General features: G+C 47.6%; 1 protein-coding gene across 1 annotated transcript in view; it reads right to left on the minus strand.

Moving 5' to 3' along the window:
- Positions 1–4,062: 4,062 nt before the first annotated feature.
- Positions 4,063–22,263, minus strand: part of TRIT1 (tRNA isopentenyltransferase 1) — an 82,727-nt gene continuing 64,526 nt past the window's right edge. Inside the window, exon 13 of the transcript XR_006601728.1 lies at positions 4,063–4,492. The gene's annotated coding sequence lies outside the window, so the exon portion shown is untranslated. The remainder of the gene's footprint in view (positions 4,493–22,263) is intronic.

Genomic DNA, 22,263 nt, shown 5'->3' on the forward strand with positions numbered 1-22,263 from the left:
CTCTCTCTGCCTCTGCCCTCCACTCTGCCTCCTTGTGCACTCTCTCTCTGACAAATAAAATCTTCAAAAAAGAAAATAAGAACCATTTTCCATAAGAAAGATATTACAGGGATGGAGATTATCCAGTTAATCCAAAATGCATTAACCTTTGCATTTTGTGATCTGAGGAACTGTTTAATCCTATCATAGGATCCTGCCCAGAGCTCCTATGTCAGGACTGTGTCAGACCCAGAAGCTGCCAGGGGCTAAGGGCAGTATCCTGCCTCACTAAATGACCTCCAAGGGGCCCGGAGTGTGCCTCCCTCCCACTTCTGGTTGGCTGCATCTCTGGAGGCTGGGAAAAGCCAGTTCATTGTGTTCCCAAGGTGTGCTCACCTGCCAAGAACAAACAAACAAACTGTAATGACACAGTTCCTGTCTTCCTGGGGAATCTCCAGCCAGTGGGTCAGGTCACCTCCTATTAATGGGCTAAAGGGCCCAATTATAAGTCAAAGATTGTCAGATGCCTTAAGGGAGAAGAAAAAAAAGGAAAAGAGCAAAGGACAAGTTGTTTTTAGGAGATGCACTGTAAATATAACAATACAGGTTGAGGGGCGCCTGGGTGGCTCAGTGGGTTAAAGCCTCTGCCTTTAGCTCGGGTCATGATCCCAGGGTCCTGGGGTTGAGCCCTGTGTCGGGCTCTCTGCTCAGCGGGGAGCCTGCTTCCTCTCTCTGCCTGCCTCTCTGCTACTTGTGATCTCTGTCTGTCAAATTAAAAAAAAAAAAAATACATGTTGAAAGTAAATGGATGGAAAAACACTCTGTTATGCAAATAAAAGAAAAGGCTGCAGTGGCTTATTAATATCAGGAGAACTAGTCTCAAGATAAAGACTATTGGGGCACCTGGCTGGTTCAGTCACGTGTGCTGGTGACTCTGGATCTGGGGGTTGTGCGTTTTAGCCCCACGATGGGTGTAGAGATTACGTAAAAAAAAAAAAAAAATCTTAAAAAAAAAAGATAAAAAATATTAGCAGAGACAGTGTTAAAAGTGCCCCTTCCTATGGACTCTGAAAAACAATATGAGGGTTTTGAAGGGGTGGGGGGTGGGAGGTTGGGGGAACCAGGTGGTGGGTATTAGAGAGGGCACGGATTGAATGGAGGACTGGGTGTGGTGCAAAAACAATGAATACTGTTACGCTGAAAAAAATAAATAAAATAAAAGTGCCCCTTCATCCGAATCCAACCTGCCAAAATAGGAGGGTGTGATGCATCTCACGATGATAGGCTCTGGCTACCCCAGATACTGATGTGGGTGGTTCAATGTGGTTATAAAGTTCTCACATTTATTTTGGGAGCCACTGGAAATGGGTATGTTTGAAATTTCCACCTGAAATTAATGCCATTTGTGACCCAAATGAGGGATGCGATCCAGTGGATGAAAGGACTAGGGATGGGTGGGGGTGTAATGGGGGAACCTCTCAAGGTGAAATTTACACATTGCCAAATCTGAATCGAAGCAATCTGGGTAAATACTCTGTGACTGACACGGAATCTCAGCAATAGTTTAAGGACACAGAGCGAGGAGTGGTCTCTCTGACAAGCGGAGATAAAGACTCATTGAGACTTCCTTTCTCCCCTGGGTGGGAAGCGTGAGTAGAAGGCCTGTGGAGCCAAGGACCCAGTGGCGGTGCCCCCTGCGGTGCAGCTCCCAACCCTCACCTTATGGGCATCCATGAGGTTCATGACAAGGTCGAGGTCCCTGGCACGGGCTGGTCCTCGGCCAGCTGTGGCTCCACCTTGTACAGCCAGTTGACCAAGGCCTGCAAAGCGTCCATGAACTGACCCCAAAACAGCAGGGCCTCCTCCAACTTGTGCTGCCTGAGAAAAGCACACAACCCTCACCGTTTTTAGAGATCCTGTCTCTTTGGCTGGCTCACAGTTCTGACCGCTGAATGGAAAAGGAATACTCCTTGAACTCTAGAGAGAGAGGGCCCTCCACGCTGGACTGGTTTGAAATAGAGCAAAAAGTTGGGCATCTGGGTGGCTCAGTTGGTTAAGCGACTGCCTTCGGCTTGGGTCATGATGGTGGGATCCTGGCATCCAGTCCTGCATGGGGTTTCCTGCTCTGTGGGGAGCCTGCTTCTCCCTCTGCCTCTGCCTGCCACACCCCTGCTTGTGCTCTCTATCAAATAAAATCTAAAAAAAAGGAAAAAGCCATCAAGATGATATCCAAAGTACAGGCAACCAAAGAAAAAATAGATCAAGTGGCTTGGGGACTTCATCAAAATTTAAAACTTGTGCATCAAAGGACACTTATCAACAGAGCAAAAAGACAATGTATAGGATGTGGGAAAATATTTGTAAATCATATATCCAACAATATCCAGAATATATAAAGAACTCTTACATCTCAACAACAATAAAATAGACAACCAATTGAGAAATGGCCAAAGGACTTAAATATTTATCCAAAGAAGATGTAGAGATGGCCAATAAGCACAAGAAAAGATGTTCAGAGGTACATGGCTGGCTCAGTCTGTGGAGTGCACAACTTTTGATCACGGGGTCGTCAGTTCAAGCCCCATGCTAGAGCTTACTTTAAAAAATAAAATAAGGGGGGCGCCTGGGTGGCTCAGTGGGTTAAGCCTCTGCCTTCGGCTCAGGTCGTGATCTCAGGGTCCTGGGATCAAGCCCTGAATTGGGCTCTCTGCGTGGCGGGGAGCCTGCTTCCCTCTCTTTTTCTCTCTGCCTGCCTCTCTGCGTACTTGTGATGTCTGTCTGTCAAATAAATAAATAAAATCTTTAAAAAAAAAAATAAGGGGCATCTGGGTGGCTCAGTGGGTTAAAGCCTCTGCCTTCAGCTCAGGTCATAATCTCAGGGTCCTGAGATCAAGCCCTGCATCGGGCTCTCTGCTCGGCGGGGAACCTGCTTCCCCCTCTTTCTCTGTCTGCCTCTCTGCCTACTTGTGATCTCTCTCTCTCTCTCTCTCTCTCTCTCTGTTAAATAAATAAATAAATAAAATCTTTTAAAAAAATAAAAAATAAAATAGGTCTTTAAAAAAGTGTTCAATATTCCTACTCACTACGAAAACACAAATCAAAGCCACAATGAGATACTTTACATCCATTAGGATGTTTATTATAAAAAAAAAAAAAAAGCAGAGCCCAAAGGTAACTACTACAAAACAAACAAAACAAAACCAAAAATCACCAGTGTTGGTGAGGATGTGGAGAAATTGGAGCCTGGGTGTGCTGCCAGTGGGAATGGAAATGGCGAGCTGCTGTGACCCGGTACGGCAGTTCCTCCAAGAGTTAAACACAGAATTACCATAACATCCAGCTGTTCCTCCACTGGACATACACTCCGAAGAACAGAAGGTGGGGAGTTGAATAGATATTTGTGAGCCGGCATTCACAGCGGCATTATTCACAAGAGCCGAAAGATGGAAACAAGCCAAATGTCCATCAACAGATGAATGATAAACACAACGTGGAATATACAGGCAATGGAATGTTATTCAGCTTTAAAAAGGAAGGAAACTCTGACACAGGCTACAACATGGATAAACCTGCAGGACATTTATGCGAAGTGAAAGAACCCAGATGCAAAAGGACAGAGATTGTCTGACTCCACTTAACCGACATACACGGTGTAGTTAAATTCAGAGACAGAAAGTCAAAGGGTGGTTGTGAGGGACTGGGGCAGTGGGGGGTGGGGGTGAAGAGTTATTTTTTAACAGGCACATAGGTTTATGGGGTTTTTTTTAGATTTTATTTATTTGACAGAGAGAGAGAGATCACAAGTAGACGGGGGGGGGGGAGCAGGCTCCCTGCTGAGCAGACAGCCTGATGGGGGACTCGATCCCAGGACCCTGGGATCATAACCTGAGCTGAAGGCAGAGGCTTAACCCAGTGAGCCACCCAGGCACCCCAGGCACAGAGTTTCATTTTGGGTTGATGAGAAAGTTCAGGAGATGGATGGTGGTGATGGTCGCACAACAGTGTGGATGTGCTTAATGTCACAGAACTGTACACCTAAAAATCATTAAAATCGTCATTTTAATGCTATGTATATTTACCACAATTTAAAAGGTGAACAAAAGTAATATCTAGACATTTTTACCCACACCACACTCTAGAATGGAGCAAGCAGAGTGCTGGGAACAGGTATAGAGTCCGTCTGGCTCCTTACTGTCCAAGGACTGGGTCCCCAGACTGGGTCCGCGCTAAGGACCGAAGCCGGTACTGATCATAGGCTCCCACAGTAGAGGGTAGTGGTTGAGGGCAAGGTAGCAGTTTAGAACTCAGGCTCTGGAATCAGACAGACAGACGATCCTATCAGAGCTCCACACCGGCCGTGTGACCCTTAACCTCTCTCAACCTCTGACTTCTCATGTGCAAGACGGGATCATGGAGTCCCAGGAGCCCCCGATGCGGACCCTCCGGGCCTCACTTCCTCTTCTGCAGAACAGACATCAGAGACACCTGCTTCCCTCGGTTGCCAGGCAACGTGCTGTTGATAATGAAATAGGAGCAACAACAGTCAGAGAGCCACTACTTCTTGAGAACTTGCTCTGGGTTAAGCACTTTTGTGAATTCTCACAATAGTCCTGTGAGGGAGGCGCTCTCCCACGTTATAGGGAACTCAGGAATGACTCCGTGATGATGAGTCTTGTTCAGGAAAGGGCAGCTGTATCCTTTCTGTGTGCAGCCATGAGCACCTGTGGAGTTCCCAGCTGGGGTCTGGGACCCGGCCACCATCCAGAATCCTGGCCCAGCCTGTCTCCCTCCAGGTGCTTAGGGTCACCTGAGTCTAGGATAGGGGTCCAAGCTGCTGGGAGGCAGGGGTCTTGGGCTCTGGTGCTACTTCTGGTCCTGATCGAATCTGTCCCCACACTCCCACTTCCCCAGATGGGTCCCTATCCTTCCCTGGCCTCAGTTTATCCCAGTTGTAAAGTGAGAAAGAGGGGTTAGATTCCTTGATCACCCAGAGCTCTCACCACAAAGGCAGGAAAAGGAAAGTTCAGGAAATCAGGGAGCCTCTGTCTGAATTCCTGGCTTCTCTCTGCCCCCTAGTGGACACCAGCAGCCTAGCACCCAGGGGAAAAACTTGGTTTGTGACCTTTTCCAAGGAGTCCAGCCCTGGGAGCCCCAATCCCCATCTGTTCAATGGGGATAATAAGAGTACCTACCTCGGGGAACCTGGGTGGCTCAGTGGGTTAAGCCTCTGCCTTCGGCTCAGGTCATGATCCCAGGGTCTTGGGATCAAGTCCCGCATTGGGCTCTCTGTTCAGCGGGGAGCCGGCTTCTCCCTCTCTCTCTGCCTGCTTCTCTGCCTACTTGTGATCTCTCTCTCTCTCTCTCTCTCTGTTAAATAAATAAATAAATAAAATCTTAAAAAAAAAAAAAAAGAGTACCTACCTCTTCAGACTGGTGTGAGGATGCAAAGAGATAGAACAGGAGAAGTGCTTGGACAGAGGTGAGTACAGCCTGGTCAATCAACAGAAGCCAGACCCTACCATTAAGATGGCCAAGTTCATCCATTGAGGAACGCAATGACTACAAGATTATAAGACTTGTTATTGGAAACTGAAATTGTTTACTTAAGTTGTAAGTGAGTTCACTGTGATAATTAATCCACCTCTGGGTATTATATTACATATATTTTATTATGTATGTTCATATATTTTTATATTTTTTTAATTATGTATTTTATTAATTTTTTCAAATACCAAATTTATTTTTTCTTCTTTTGTTTTCCTTCCTTGGTTTCTGATTTATTATTGTTTCCTTCCTTCCTGATTTTTTTTCATCTTTATTGATTTAAGTAATCTCTACACCCTACATGGGGCTCGAACTCACCACCCAGAGATCAAGAATTGCATGCTCCTCCAAAGGAGCCAACCAGGGGCCCCCCTCCTTCCTGTTTATAAATGTTCGCTTCATTGCTCTTTTTTCACCATCTTAAATTGAATGCTTGCTTTGTTTATTTTTAACATTTGGTTGAAGTATAATTTCCACACCATGAAATTCACCTGTTTTAAGTGTACAATTGAATGATCTTTAGTATAGTTACAGACTTTCACAACCACCGCCACTATATAATTTTAGAATGTTTCCATCACCACCAAAAGTAAGAAAGGTCATACCCATTGGCAGTTTATCCCTAATTCCACTCCCAGCCCTAGGCAACCAACCCAGGCAACCAACCTACTCTCTTTCTTTATAGACTGGCCTTTTCTGGACACGTCACAAAAATACAATCATACAATGTCAAGTATTTTGTGCCTGGTTCTTTCCCTAACTTAATGTTTTTGAGATTCATCTATGTTGTAGCACATAGTAGTACTTTGTTCCTTTTTTTTTTTTTTATTGCCGAATAATATTCCCTTGTATGGGCACAGCCATGTTTTGTTTACCCATTTACCAGTTGATGAGCATTTGTATTGCTTCCATTTGGAAGCTATTTTAAAGAGTCATTGCTATGAACATTTGCTTACGAGTGTTTGTGTGGATATATGTTTTCATGTCTTTTGGGGGTTATTTTTATATGTGTACTGTTTCTTAATAAATGTATTTAAGATATAAATTTGCCTCTAAGTGATGCTTTAGCTGTGTTTCACAAACTTTGCCATATGGTTTTTGTCATTATTATTCAGAGCAAAATAATTCTCAGATTTCTTTATGATTTCCTTTTCTACCAAAAGTTGTCAATACAATAGTTCTCAGACATATAAACCTACTACAATTTGTAATTTCACTGAATCGTGGTTGAGAAACAGAGACTGTATGATATTAATCCTTCAGACCTTTTTGAGACTTCCATTCCTTAAAATACATGCTCTATTTTTGTAAACACTCCATCTGTGTTCCCTGGTAATGGCGTGAAACCAGGGGATTCTGTAAACAAGGTTCTAACCTGAACATTATGTGAGATCTTGTTCATCTATGCACTCCCCCACACAAGTGCCACCAAGGTCCTCTGAGAAGTTCCTGCCTGCAGAGTAAGGCACACCACCATCGGCCATGACTCCATGCCCCCGGCTTCTTGTTCCTTAATCTCCTCCTCCCCAGTGACCTCCTTCTGCACATGACGGCACCCCTGATGTCTGGGACAACCCTGTGTACCCCATCAAAGCCCAGGATCGTACAACCCTACAACGCATGTCTTTCCAACCTGCTTGCTCCACCAGTCAAGCCCCTCCTCTTCTTGGATTTCCTCAAGACCTCCGATCCACTGAACCATCCAACTTCTCCCTATCCACCAACTCTTATCTGCTTTCATTTTGGACTTCGACCAATGTCAATGTCATGTTCCCTCATTTCGAACATTTCCTTGCAAACACCCTGAACTCCACTGTCTTCCATTACCCCTATCAAAACCCCAAACTCTAGATGAGCCCAACTATCCATCTCCTTCATGCCTGCATCCAGGTGGCAAGCATCGCTGAAGAGCATAAACCACAGGGCATAAGTGACACCATAAATTCACAGTCACCAACATCAATACTGCTAAATACTGGGTTTGGTTGTTTAGACACACTGTTCTCAGACTTCTATCTTCCCTTCTACCCCCTTCCTCTCAGCAGATGACCTAACACTCTCCCTGACGGAGAAAACTGAAGCTATTGCACAGCTGCCTGACCTTCCCTCCCTCCCCACCTCTCCAAGGACACTCCTTCTGCACTCTGAATTCCACCCCTGCTGGCCTCACAGGAACTTCACACTATTCACTGGAGGGAAGTGAAACAGTGTGGAGGGAGAAAAATCAGGAGGTAGTTGCAGAGATGCCTGTTTTAAAATGCAAATCTGGGGCGCCTGGGTGGGTCAGTTAAAGCCCCCTGCCTTTGGCTCAGGTCATGATCCCCGAGTCCTGGATCAGCAGGGAGCCTGCTTCCCTTCCTCTCTCTCTGCCTGCCTCTCTGACTACTTGTGATCTCTCTCTCTGTCAAATAAATAAATAAAATCTAAAAAAAAAAAAAAAAAAAAAGTCTAAAACCCCTATGTGACTCTATTTGAAGACAGGGCTTATAAGGAGGTGATTAAAGTCAAATGAGGTGATCGGGCTGGGGTTCTCATCCAATATGATCAATGAGCTTATAAGAGGAGGGCTACCCGGGATGCTCACACGTGGACAGACAAGGCCACATGAGGCACAGCCAGAAGGTAGTATCTGTGAGCTATGGAGAAAGGCCTCGGAGGTGGGGGGCGGGGGGGAACCAAACCTGCCGGCACCTTGGTCTTGGACTTCCAGTATCCAGAGCGGTGAGAAAGTATGTGCTGTTGTTTAAGCGCCCCCGCCCCCAGTCTGTGGTCCTACTGCTTTGGCAGCAAAGTAACACAGAGTTTGTAAATCTTCTTGAACGTGGCTTGAGGTTTAACTGTGTCTTGATGGTTTTAAACTACTGACCATTCTCTTCAAAATACGGCTTCTACCCCATTCCTGCTCTCCACCCTGGGAATAGAAGCACGTGTGGGTGAGAACTTCTTGCAGAACCTCTCTCGGCTGGAAAAGCAGTCTGCCATGGGCCCTTAGCACCTGCATGTCCTTGCCGAGGATGTCACACTTCAAGGTTCATTATTCCCTGACACTGATCAGGATCAGCTGTGGTGCAACCCACTGCCTATATAGCTTCCAAATTAGTCCACTATGTCACCCCATGGGACACAGGTTTGGAGGGGGGAAGGGCAGGCCATGGAATTTCCATTAGAGATGGGGATTGCTTTCTGGCTCACCCATCATCTTCTGTAATTATTGACAACTACACTGCCCCTTGGGTCATATTTCCCTTGTCAGGTCCCCAGGTAAAGAGGGTAGTCCTTCCCGGAGCAGACACTACCTCCTGGTTCTGTATAGCTGTATGAGTCTTGGTGTCTCCCAACAGAGACCATGCTCCAGACACAATGATCAGAAACCTACCCTTTGCTTTAGCTACATAGCCAAGGAGATGGCACATGTCCCTGGTGAGCAGGTCAGTCTAAACTCTCTCGTGTGGCTGGAATAGGGCAGGGTCCGTCTTGACACTGCATCCTGAATGAACAGGGAGAGCATGTATGGTTGTCAACCCTCCCGTCTGTTTGGGCTAAGGGCACAGTTCAAGCAAAGCAGTCCAAACACACTGCCAGAAAAGAAGCTAAAAGGTCATCTGAAATAATTCCTCCTGGTGTCCCCCTGGGACTCATTCATTTGGCTGAGTCAGAGATCCTGAGGTGCACGAATGAGGTCAATGCTGCCTCGTGCTGCTGATTGGGATTCTATTCATAATAGTCTAATCAAATGGTATATGAGGCAAACAGAATGGATTTGTTTCTGGGGCCGGTCAGCATGTCCAATCTGAGTTTCTGATAGGATGGTGTACTCATGAGAATATTCGAATTTACTTATGAACATGTAAAGTGCAGGGTGGATTGTTGGAAAGGCAGGCCGCCACGGGCCTGCCCTAAGAGCCCCTATGTCCTTCTTGAGCTAAACTAAACTACCTGATACTGAGCAGCAGCTTATCGCAAAGGTGACGGGGCAGGTCGAGGAGACCACAGGGGACTGCAGGCACCTGTTCACTCTCTGGGGGGTGGGGGGAGGGCTGCTGGTTTGCCGCTTGCTGCAAAAAGTGCTAGGCCCTTGGGACACCTGGGTGGCTCAGTCAGTTAAGCGACCAACTCTTGATCTCAGCTCCAGTCTTGATCTCAGGGTCGTGAGTTCAAGTCCTGCACTGGGTTCCACACGAGGCATGGAGCCTACTTAAATAAAAATAAAAATAACAAATAAAGCACTACGCCCTTGGCTCTGGGTTCCTCAGCTGTGGCTGGGGCACAACGCATTTCATGTGTCATTTCCATCATATCACCCCCTCCACAGGACTTGGGAGGCAAAGGAGCAGACACCACTGTGCTGATGTTCCTGCCACTGGCTGTGCCATGAGTAACAACCTGTCGTGCTCACACCTACCAGGACCTGTTGTCTATGTTGAGCATCTGTGGACTTGTGGCAGGCTGACTACCTGCTGTCCTCTATGAGGTTAGAGTTCTTCCCCGATAGTCCTTTATTCCCTCTTGTGTGTTCTCCATCCGTGTGTCTCTCCATGCTTCATTCTGGGTAGTTTTCTCTGACTAGTCTTCTGGTTCACTCATTCTCATCTACTGACTTTTTGCTTCCAGTTATTGTATCTTTCGACTCTATGCTCTCTGGATTCATTTCTTAGGGCTGCAGGAACAGGGTATCACAAACTGGATGGCTTAAAATGACAGTTACCCGCTCAAGGTTCTGGAGACTTCTGGTTGCTGCCAGCAACCCTTGGTATGTCTTGGCTTGTATGTGTCACTGTGATCTCTGCCTCGGTCATCACACGGCCTTCTCTTCTGCTGAATCTTCACATCATCTTCTGTAAGGATGCCAGCCATACTGGATGAGGGGCCCATGCTACTCCAGTATGACCTCATCTGAACTTAACTAATTCTAACTACAATGACCCTATTGCCAAATAAGTCCCCATTCTGAGGTGTGCAGGGGTTAGGACTTCAACATATCCTTTTGGAGGACACAACTCAACCCATACCACTTTCCTTTCGGCCTTCTTTTTTTAAGATTTTATTTACTTATTTAGAGAGAGAGTGAGAGAATGAGCAACTGCGCGTGTGTGAGCGGGAGGAGGTGCAGAGAGAGAGGGAGAAAGAATCCCAAGCAGACTCCACCCTGAGCTCAAAGCCCGACCCCAAGATCACCATCCAGGCTGAAACCAAGAGTTGGTCACTCAACTAACTGAGCCACACAGGTACCTCCCCTTGGGTCCCTTTTTTAGTTTTGCGTTCTCCGCTGAAACTCAAGCTTGCCTTTTTTTTTTTTTAAGTTATTTATTTATTTGGAAGAGAAAGCATGCACAGGGGGGAGGGTCAGAGGGAGAGAGAGAGAGTGTACCAAGCTGACTTCACACTCAGCATGGAGCCCTACACAGGCTCAAGCCCAGGACCCCAAGATCACGATGGAGCTGAAACCAAGAGTCCATTGCTTAACCGACTGTACCACCCAGGAGCCCCGCCTTTTGTATTTTTTAATGTAGGAAGTTATTTAAAGGTCTGTGTCTGTAATTTCAATATCTAAAGCTTCTGAGGGTTTATTTTTCTTGTCTGTTAATTGTACTTGTTTGAGGGGCGCCTGGGTGGTTCAGTCAGTTAAGTGTCTTCTTTCAGCTCAGGTCATGATCCCAGAGTCCTGGGATGGAGCCCCAAATCGAGCTCCCTGCTCAGCAGGGAAGCCTGCCTTTCGCTTTCCCACTCCCACTGCTAGTGTTCCTGCTCTCACTTTCTCTCTCTCTGGCAAATAAATAAAGTCTTTAAAAACAAAACAAAACAAAACAAAATTGTAGTTGTTTGGTTCATGTTAACTGTTCATGTGTTTGTTGCATGCATGTGCTGGGCATTATATTTGCAAAGTTCTTTGCGGGAACAATTTCAGGCTGAGTGTTGTGTTATCTTTCTCCAGAAGGTGAGTACAGAGAGGACCTATTTTGCTTCTGCCCAGCACCTGAGGGACTTGCAACCTGAGGTCACCTTAATACAATGCCAAGGACTGTGATGGTACAGAGCTGTGGTGCATTCTTTGTGAAGATCTATCTCCTCCCCATTCACCCTCACTTATTCCTAGAGTTTAGCCTCTCAGGGTTCTAACTCAAAACCGGGGGAGTTCACTAAGGAACTCTCTTTAATGGTTCTCAACTCCAAATCCTGTTCCACTGGCCTCGCTAGTGCTACTGAGCCTCCTGGCTGCCCTCTCTCAGACCCAAACATAAGACTCACCTCCCTGAGCCTTTAAGCTCCCATGGGTCCTGGGCCAGTTGGTAATTCTTCACTAACTTGTGAGCACTCCACTGCCTTTATTTGTGTTATCCATTGCTGAATAACAAATTATATTCTAATAACAAACTACATACTACATTAAATACTAAATGTAGCCTCTGCATAGTAGAAGCATTTATTATCTAACATAGTTTCTGAGAGTCAGGATCCAGGAGTGGCTTCGCTGGATGGTTCTGGCTTCATAAGGCTGCAGGAAAGTGGTCACCTGGGACTGTTCATCTGAAAGCTTGACTGGGGCTGGAGGACCCACTTCCAAGATGGCGCACTCGCCCCGGTAAGATAGTGCTGCTTGTTGGCAGGAGGCCTCAGCGTCTTCACCTTGTAGACCTCTCCATATGGAGGCTTGGGTGTCCTTGTGACATGGAAGTTGGCTTCTCCCAGACTGAGTAATCCGGGAGAGTGAGCAAGGAGGAAACCACAATCTCTTTAATGACCCAGCTGCTTAATGTCACTTCCACTTTATTCTACTCATCAGAAACGAGTAGAGGTCATGAGGTACAATTCACAAGCAAGGCAAGGGGAATTGGGCTCTACCTCTTGAAAAGAGGAGTACTGAGGACTAAAAGGACACATTTAAAATCCATCACAGCTGTTAAGTAGGATTTTTAAGTGATTTTGTTCAGCTTTTCTAGTTGTCCTTGGAAATACGATGAAAATTACCTAGTTCATCATAACCTGAGGTACAAGACTGTAAAATTTGTTTTTTATTCTAGAAATACAAATTATTTGTCTTATTTTTTGCTGATTCTTTTTCTTTTTCTTTTTTTTTAAGGAGAAAGCAGTCTATTTAAAAATATGTTATTTGTTTATTTGTCAGAGAGAGAGAGAGAGGACAGTCAGAGGGAGCGACAGGCCAAGGAAGAAGCAGGATCCCCAATGAGCAAGGAGCCTGATGCGGGACTTGACCTCAGGACCCTGTGATCCTGACCTGAGCCAAAGGCAGATGCTTAAATGACGGAGTCACCCAGGTGCCCCCATACTGCTTCTCTCACGCTAGTAAATATTCTACTGTCTTCCGATTTTCGCACAGTAATAAAAGGATATTCCAGGCTGTGATTATTATTTTTATCTTTTCTTTTTTCTTCCTCCCAGGAAAAGAAGAGTCATGTTTAAGGTAGTTAAAAAAATACCTTAAGAACACCAAATTTTAGGGCGCCTGGGTGGCTCAGTGGGTTAAGCCGCTGCCTTCGGCTCAGGTCATGATCTCAGGGTCCTGGGATCGAGTCCCGCATCGGGCTCTCTGCTCAGCAGGAGCCTGCTTCCCTCTCTCTCTCTCTGCCTGCTTCTCTATCTACTTGTGATTTCTCTCTGTCAAATAAATAAATAAAATCTTAAAAAAAGAAAAGAACACCAAATTTTAGCATCTCTGTTTATTTCTAATATTGTACTATAAATCTTTAATTTTCAAATATCAAAGCACTCCATTTGTCCTATTTATTAATAAGAATGAAAATGGAGGCACCTGGGTGGCTCAGTGGGTTAAAGTCTCTGCCTTCGGCCCAGGTCACGATCTCAGAGTCCTGGGCTTGAGCCCGGCATAGGGCTCTCTGCTCGGTGGGGAGCCTGCTTCCTGTTCCCCCCTTCCCCCCGCCCCGCCTGCCTCTCTGACAGATCACTACTTGTGATCTGTCAAATAAATAAATAAAAATCTTAAAAAAAAATGAATGAAAATGAACTAATAAAAAGCCCAGTGGAAACAAATATTTATGAGCAGCGCAACTTGATAACTAGAGGACGATGATAAACCAGTGACTCTTCTAAGACACAGAGTGTTCCATTAAAGAATGCTCAGTACAATCGAGCAGTCACACAGTCACACGGCTCCTCTGGCTCAGGGTCAGACTTTAACCCACTGAGCCACCCAGGTGCCCCCATTTTCATTCTTATTAATAAATAGGACAAATGGAGTGCTTTGATATTTGAAAATTAAAGATTTATAGTACAATATTAGAAATAAACAGAGATGCTAAAATTTGGTGTTCTTTTCTTTTTTTTCCTCAGGAGGAAGTCCCAGTCGGCTGCCATGTATTTAACAGTCCAGATGCCTGTATGGCAGGTGGTCACTGAACAGTCCTGACTTGAACTTCAGCTTTTATAACAGAATTCATATACTTAATTATGTTTATCGATTGTTACAGTTGTAATTGTACTATCTACCAAGCACTAGGAAAGTATTTCAGTATTTTAACAACTGACACAGCCGTGCCCTTGATACCCCTGCCTAATCATCAGCCCTGGAAAGGGAAGATTACTCATTACAGTATTGTTTGCAAAAGCAAAAGCCCAAGTGCCCCTTAATAAGGAAGGAACGGGCTACATAAATAATGGCACATCTCCACTATGGAATACTAGACAGCTGAAGGAAAAAAAGAACAAGGAAGCTCTCTACAGACTGAGTTACAAAACACACTGTTGAGTAAAACAGGTGAGATGCAGGGGTGCCTGGGTGGCTCAGTGGGTTAAAGCCTCTGCCTTCGGCTCAGGTCATGATCCCAGGGTCCTGGAATCGAGCCCTCTGCTCAGCAGGGATCCTGCTTCCCCCTCTCTCTCTCTGTCCTGCCTCTCTGCCTATCTGTGATCTCTCTCTGTCAAATAAATAAATAAACAAAATCTTAAAAAAAAAAAAACCACAGGTGAGATGTAGAGCACTGTATGCCCTCCTTTGAGCAAAAAGGAGTGTGAATGAGTAGGAATGCGTATTTATATTTGGTTATATTTAGTCACATGAAAAGGATACATAAGAAATGATTAAAATTGCATACTTATCATTCCATATATGGTTTCTTGGATGTTGTGAATATATTACTTAGCCAAAACATTGAATAGAATCAAAATCTGTTGGGGCACCTGGGGGGCTCAGTCAGTGAAGCATCCACCATCAGCTCAGGTCATGATCCTGGGATCCTGCGATTGAGCCCCACGATGGGCTCCCTGCTCAGGGAGGACGTCTGCTTCTCTCTGCCCCTCTGCCTCCCCCTGCTTGTGCTCTCTGTCTTTATTGCTCTCTCTCTCCTGCTCTCTTTCTCCCGCTTGTGCTCTCTCTCAAATAAATAAAATATTTTTAAAATGTGTTTAAGTACTGAATGCTCAGTATAACAATAATAAATGTATTTCCCTTGATCCTGATCTCAGTTTCCCTGAGGGGCCCGGAGGACTGCTGAGTGCCTCCCAGTCATGGGCTTCCCCCGCTTTCCATTCAGGCTCAAGGACCCCGGTCCACTGCTCCCTCAGCAGTCCTGCCAGCCCTTGTCTCTGTCCATGCAGTTCTCATGTATTATCTCTCTGCATCCTCACACCAGTCCGAAGAGGTAGGTACTCTTACTACTGAACAGATGGGGACTGGGGCTCCCAGGGCTGGACTCCTTGGAAAGAGGTCACAAAGCAAGTTTTTCCCCTGGGTGCTAGGCTGCTGGCATCCACCAGAGGGCAGAGAGAAGCCAGGAATTCAGACAGAGGCTCCCTGATTTCCTGAACTTTCCTTTGCCTGCCTTTGTGGTCAGAGCCCTGGGTGATCAAGGGATCTAACCCCTCTTTATCACTTTACAAATGAGATAAACTGAGACCAGGGAAGGATAGGGACCCACCTGGGGAAGTGGGAGTTGGGGGACAGAGTCAATCAGGAGCAGAAGTAGCACCAGAGCCCAGGACCCCTGCCTCCCAGCAGCTTGGACCCCTACCCAAACTCAGGTGACCCTGAGCGCCTGAAGGGAGACAGGCTGGGCCCGGATTCTGCACAGTGGCCAGGGTTCTGACCCCAGCTGCCTGTGGCTGCACACAGAAAGGATACAGCTAGCTGTCCTTTCCTGAGCAAGGCTCAAATCATGAAGTCATTCCCAAGTTCTTGTAATGTGGGCAGAGCACCTCCCTCACAGGACTACTGTGAGGGTTTATGCAAAGCACTTAACCCAGAGCAAGTTCTCAAGAAGTGGCGGCTCTTTGACTGTTGTTCCTATTTCATTATCAATAGCACATTGCCCAGCAACCAAAGGAAGCAGGTGTCTCTGATGCCCATTCTGCAGAAGAGGAAGTGGGGCATCAAGGGTCCAGAGCTGGGGCTCCTGGGACTCCAGGCCCTGGTGCCCACACTTGCCTCAGGAGGGCCTCTTTCTTTGGACTAATACTCATTCATTCACCTGAGTGTGTAGGGTGCTCTGTGAGCCTGGTCCTGAGTTGAGCTCAGGGTGCCATGCCCTGCACCCAGAGCCTTCAGGCTCCCTGGGTCTTGGCACTGAGTGTGGGCCCCGGGGGACAGAAAGCCAGCTGGAAGGTGCAGCTCCCTGCCACCTTTGCCTGTCCAGGACTTGTTTCGCTTCCACACAGAACCACACATGGGGGTCAGAGCATGGGCTAGACAGCATCTTGCTGTCCTCAGAATAGCCTCAAGGTTATACCCACAGTCCCTTCATCCAGGGGCTGCCCCAAGGCCAGAGGGTCTGCTGGAAAGATGCCTCCCTCTAGTGATTATTGGAGCTGCTTCTAAGGAACCCCTCCTGAGTCCCTGTCCCATTGTCTAAAAGGGTTTAAGCCGGTGAAGAGAAGCCATCTCCGGAATGGTGTCTTTTTGCCCAGCCCAGGAAAGATCCACGGGGACAGGATTTGGCCTGGGAATAAGGGGTCCAGGTCACGGTTTGGGGCATAATCTTAACTGGCTCTGCCCCTGCAAATGACAGCATAGGTTGGGTCTGCACCCGCTCATGGAGAGGAGCAAGTGTGGGCTGACATCCAGTTCCACTTAGCACTGGGGATCCTGGAGGAGGGTGGTGTCCGCCTGCAGGAGACAGTCTTTTTCTGAATCACCTTAGGGCACCACACAGGCTGGAAGAGGCCCTGACCACAGAAGTCACTACAGATTATGATTTCAGGGGGAGGCTTAAGGCTGGCCTGGGGCTGGGAGCTGGGCCTGGGGCTCTCAGGTCTGTCCCTCTTTGAACAAAAGAGCTGAAGGGATGCAGTCTCTTGTCCAGACCCATGCACCTCTGGTCTTGCTCATGAGAAGGGGAGAAGGAAGGAGAAGGAACTGGTTATAGGCTGACCACCCCTTCGGGAGGCCAGCCCTCACCTCTGACGAGCTGCTAGTGCTTCACTCAAGAGGTGTGCCCAGAATAGAGGGTGCCTGGCTCGCTCAGTTGGTGGAACATGTGACTGTCGGTCTCGGGGCTGTGAGTTCAAGGCCGGTGGTGGGTGTAGAGATTACATTTAAAAACAAAAACAAAAACAAACAAACAAAAACAGGTGTCCAAGGAAAACCACACCACAACCCTTGGGGTCTGTCTTCACTTTTCATTCTCCCAGGCCTCCAGTCCAGATCCACACCCCCAGATGCCTGCTGTTGATAATGCCCCAATACCCTTCTGGGTCCCTGGTTCAGCAGAGACACACATCCATCCACTCTGCACCTGACAAGCCATTACTGCGAGATGGGCCTCCTGGCAGGGGGATTCAAGGCCCAGCACTCTGCAGCTACCACCGGCCCTGGATGCCATGGGGGAGGGTGGCCCGAAGAGGAAGTTCAGGGAGCCCAGCCAAGCCCCTGGGTGGAAATCAGCCTGGAAGCCTCTGGGACGCACACCCACCCCAACTCAGGGGCAGCCAGGGAGGTGTTCCAGGCTGGGCCCCAAGACCCCCCTGCAGCCTCCGGAGGCCATGTAAGGACCTGACCCGGCCTGGCCTGGAGGTCAGATTCCTCAGCGAGGAGCTGCAGGAGCAGAGAGAGGCGGCCAGTCCTGGCGGGAGGACTCCTTTGTTGCAGGTATTTTCTCAACGGTGAGGCTGGGCCGCCTGCCAGGTGCCAGGGCGCGGCTCTGGCCTCCCGCCCCACAAGCAGCTTTGCCGCCAAGCCCTGTGCCTGGCTCGGTGGCTCCTTCCCGCGCTTCCCCTGCCAGGCCCGGCAAGCAAACGGCAGGACCGGTGGGGGCAGACCAAGGGGCCAGCCTCCCAGCCCACCCAGCCTCATTTCAGGAAAAGGGATTCATCCAGGGCTTCTCCAGTGTTTGGCATGTAGAACTACATTCTTCTAAGACAACAGGTTAAAAATATAAAAATGCAAACTTTTGCTTGACAATATATGGTAAAAACTGCCATGTTGGATATAGGCTTGGTCTGGATTTGAATCCCACCAGCTGTACAATCATGGCAAGTCATGGAGCCTCTCTGCGCCTGTTTCTTCACCTAAAAACTAAGGGCAATCGTTGTACCAACCTCATAGGAATGTTATGAGGATTTAACAAGTTCTTACACGTAAAGCTCACAGAATAGAGTCCGGGGCATTGTATGCACCACACAGGTATTTGCTGTGATGGTGGTGTGACATCAGTGGGGATAAAGTTAGTCAGGATGCTTGGCTGCACGGAATGGAACTCATTCGGGCAAGCTTAAGCAAGAGAAGAATTTACTACAAGTCCTCAGAGATGTCACATGGAGCCAAAGGGTAGGGGACAACCAGGCCTCAACAGCAACAAGAACCAGGATCTTACAAGTCATTGGGCTGCCAGAAAGGTGGGTCTGTCTCTGAGCCTCACCTTTAACCACTTCTCCGAACACATGGCCAAATATGGCCAGCTCTCAGTCTCCTGGTAGGGGCGCAGCAGAAATGGACTGGCATCTCTGGATCCCAACAGCAAAATAATGGGAGGGAGAACCCATTGCTCTATTTGGGTCCTGTACCGAGAGTCCATCAGCTATGGCCAAGGGCAATGCCAGGGACTCAGTCCTGTGGGGAGTCTAGTGCCCAGAGACAGCAACGTGGTTGGGCAGACATTACCTTTTTTTTTTTTTAAGATTTTATGTATTTGTCAGAGAGAGAGAGGGAGGGAGCACAAGCAGGGGGAGGGGCAGGAATCAGGAGAAGCAGGCTCCCCGCTGAGCAAGGAGACCAATGCAGGACTCAATACCAGAATCCTGGGATCATGACCTAAGCCGAAGGCAGATGCTTAACCAGCTGAGCCACCCGGGGGTCCCATGGACAGAGATTACTACAAGCATCTCTCCACTCCAACGGTGCTCTGGAGTGAAGGTCACAAGACTTGTGCACCAATCCTGCTGTGGCCTCAGAAAATCCCCTATGCCTCTGGACCCTTTCTCTCTTCTGTTCACTCAGGGCTTTCTGCAGTCCTTTATCATAGAACTTAGGTTGTATTATATTTATTTGTTTATGTATCTCTCTCCCTCACTAAACAGTGATTTTCATTCATTCTTTCAATGTAATAAATACCTACCAAGGGGCAGCTGGGTGGCTCAGTCAGTTAAGTGTCTGCCTTCCACTCAGGTCATGATCTCCGGTCCTCGGATCAAGCCCCATGTCAGGCTCCCCTGCTCAGCAGATAGCCTGCTTCTCCCCCTGCCCCTGCTCATGCTCTCCCACTCTCTCTCGAGAGCTCTCAAGCTCTCTCTTGAACAAATAAATAAGGATTTTATTTATTTGTTTGTTTATTTATGAAAGAAGGTAAGTAAGAGAGATCACGGAGAGGGAAAAGCAGACTCACCGCTGAGCGAGGAGCCTGTTGTGGGGCTCTATCCCAGGACCCTGAGATCATGACCTGAGTCAAAGACAGACGCTTAACTGACTGAGCCACCCAGGCACCCCAAATAAAATCTATAAAAATAAATTTGCCAGCACCAGCCATGTGTTAGGGACAGAGAGAGGAATCCAGCAATGCTTGCTGCCCTCTGGGAGGTTTAGTCTATACTCCAGAGGCACAGAGTCACATGAAACAGGTCAGCCTCGTTGTCCAACTCATCCCAAGTTCGGGCTCTGGGACCTTTCTTTCCCACACCAATGATACTCAGTGTCAAGACCCTACCCTCCTGGGTGCCTGGCTGACTCAGTCAGTAGAGCATGCAACTCTCGATCTTAGGTTTGTGAGTTCAAGCCCAATGCTGGGTATAGAGCTTACTAAAAACAGACAAAGACAGAGAGAAGGAGATTCTGTTTTTTTGTTCTATGAGGCTTACAAGGTTCCTAAGCTGTTAGGAAAAGTGGGGTCCACAGGAAAGGGCTCACATGAGGCATGGCATGAGTGGGACCCATTTCTGCTGAGTGACTCAAGGGCAGCAGCAGGCGGCTGACAAGAGAGCAGAACAGTGACTGTGGCCCCTCAGCACAGGGGACCACAGCACTGACACGGGGGGCCACAAACAGGGGCCACGGACAGGGGCCATGGACCAGTACCATGTGGGCCTGGCTGCCACCACGCCACCAGCTCTGCCACTGGACAGTCGGTTGGTGCTGACTCTGCTCCTCTCTGATCTCCAAGTTCAACTCCTGTCCCCATTCATTGCCTGGGTGACCCCCACCCAGCGTTCCCACGAGTGGGATGGGCCAGGCACTTGGTTTGTTTTATCCATGACCGAAGCGCACGCTGTTCAGTGCTTCCCACTTCTCTGGGTTCTCAAAATCTCTCCTCTCCATCAAGCCCACAGCTCAGCTTCCAAAACCGTTCATGTGGGTGTCCACATCAAAGCATACTTTGGAAGCTGAAAAACTAAACATAATCTTTTCCTTTCTCCTTGCCTTTCTGTTATAAGGACTAATTCTTGAAGGTGATATGAATGCCTCTGACTGACTGGGAGGGTCACACACGAGGAAGTGTGGAAAAGAAAAACACAAATATTAGTATTTCAGATGTTCCGTCTCACACACGTCATGAAATGACTGTAAATATGTGATAGGGCCTCTGGTTCAGGTCGCAGAGTCCCAGAGTGCCAGCATGTGGTGGGAGGAGACAGCAGGAAGGCCTGCGCCCAAGAGATGACACTGAGGGGAGCCTTAAAGGGATGGGTAAGAATTTCCAGGGAAACCGGGTCATGAGGAGAGCCTTCCAGACAGTATCAATAGGACTGAGAACACAGAATGATGGAGGAAACCCTAACCATGTGCCAAGCACTGTTCTCATAAGTACTTTTTTTTTTTTTTTTTTTGGTAAGATTTTATTTTAGGGGCACTTGGGTGGTTCAGTCAGTTGAGCATCTATCTCTTGATTTCGATTCAGGTCCTGATCTCAGGGTCATGAGATCGAGCCCCACATCAGTTTCCCCACTCAGCGCAGAGTCTACTTGTCCCTCTCCCTATGCCCCACCCCCTGGTCATGTGTTCTCTCTCTCTCTCTTTCTCTCTCTCTCAAATAAATAAATAATTAAAGTCTTTAAAAAAAAAAAATGAAGCATAATGGATTGGAGGGGGGCAGGACCAGGAGCAGAGAACCCACTACACAATCTTGATCATGCATCAGTAGCTCATTGACTGATAGTTTTAACAACCTAGGTGAGAGACAAGTGCTCTGAAGAGTTATAGCTGGAATACATGGGTTCCAGGAATGGTGCGTGGTTGGGTGGTGTGTAAGGTATCCACATCCTGATGCCGGGAACCTGTGAATGTCACCTTACGGGGATTATCTTGGTTATCTGAATGGGCCCTATGTAGATCTCAAGGGTCCCTATTAGAGAAGGAGAGAGATCAGAGGTTTGGAAAGGCGGCAATGTGACAGGAAGGCAGAGACCAAGGTGGTGCAGCTCTAAGCCAAGGAGTGTGGGTGGCCTCTAGAGGCTGAGACAAGGAAGAGATTTTCCTTTAGAAGCTTCAGAAGAAAAACAGCCCTGCTAACACCTGGATATTAGCCTCATAAAACTCATTTCAAACTTTCAGATAATAAATCTGTGTTGCTTTAAGCCAATAAGTTTGTAGTTATTTATCAGCAGTAGGAAATAAATACAGATGATAAAACCTGGTGACCAGGTAGTTACTATGGGGTGTCCCGATTGGATGGGGGGCCACCAAATGTGGGGTGCCCTGATTGGGTGAAGGTCGATGGCGCAGATGGTGATGGAATTCACCTGATGACAGCCAGGATCCTGGCTCGGGTAATGGGGCTGGTGGCGAGAGCATTACAGTCAGAATGGAGAACTAGCAAGGAAAGGGCAGTTTGGGGAAGAGTGGAAGAAGGGTGGCATGTTCAGTCTGGAATGTATGTTTAAAGTGCCCAGGGGATGCCCTGGGGAGACATCCAGGAGGAAGGTCCAGAGCCTCAGACAGAGCTGACAGCCAAGAGAAGTTTATTGAATACACTACAAGGAAGCAGTGGCAGACCAGCAGAGGAGAGACCCTCTGACACGAGGCGGTGGGGAGGGGCCACAGTTGTAGAGCAAAGGGAGGGAATATGGGGACATATGGAATTTTTCCCTTTCTGGTGATCTTAAGAACTGAGCCCAGTTGTAAATGGTCAGCAAGGGCCTATGGTTATTTATTTATTTGTTTGTTTGTTTGTTTGTTTATTTATTTTTTAAAGACTTTATTTATTTGACAGAGAGAAGGATCACAAGTAGGCGGAGAGGCAGGCAGAGAGAGGGGGGGAAGCAGGCTCCCTGCCAAGCAGAGAGCCTGATGCGGGGCTCAATCCCAGGACTCTGAGATCATGACCCGAGCCGCGCCCCCCTATGGTT

This window comes from Mustela putorius, unplaced genomic scaffold (assembly GCF_011764305.1).
Source record: "Mustela putorius furo isolate JIRA1106 unplaced genomic scaffold, ASM1176430v1.1 tig00003853_pilon_pilon_pilon, whole genome shotgun sequence".
NCBI lineage: Eukaryota > Metazoa > Chordata > Mammalia > Carnivora > Mustelidae > Mustela > Mustela putorius.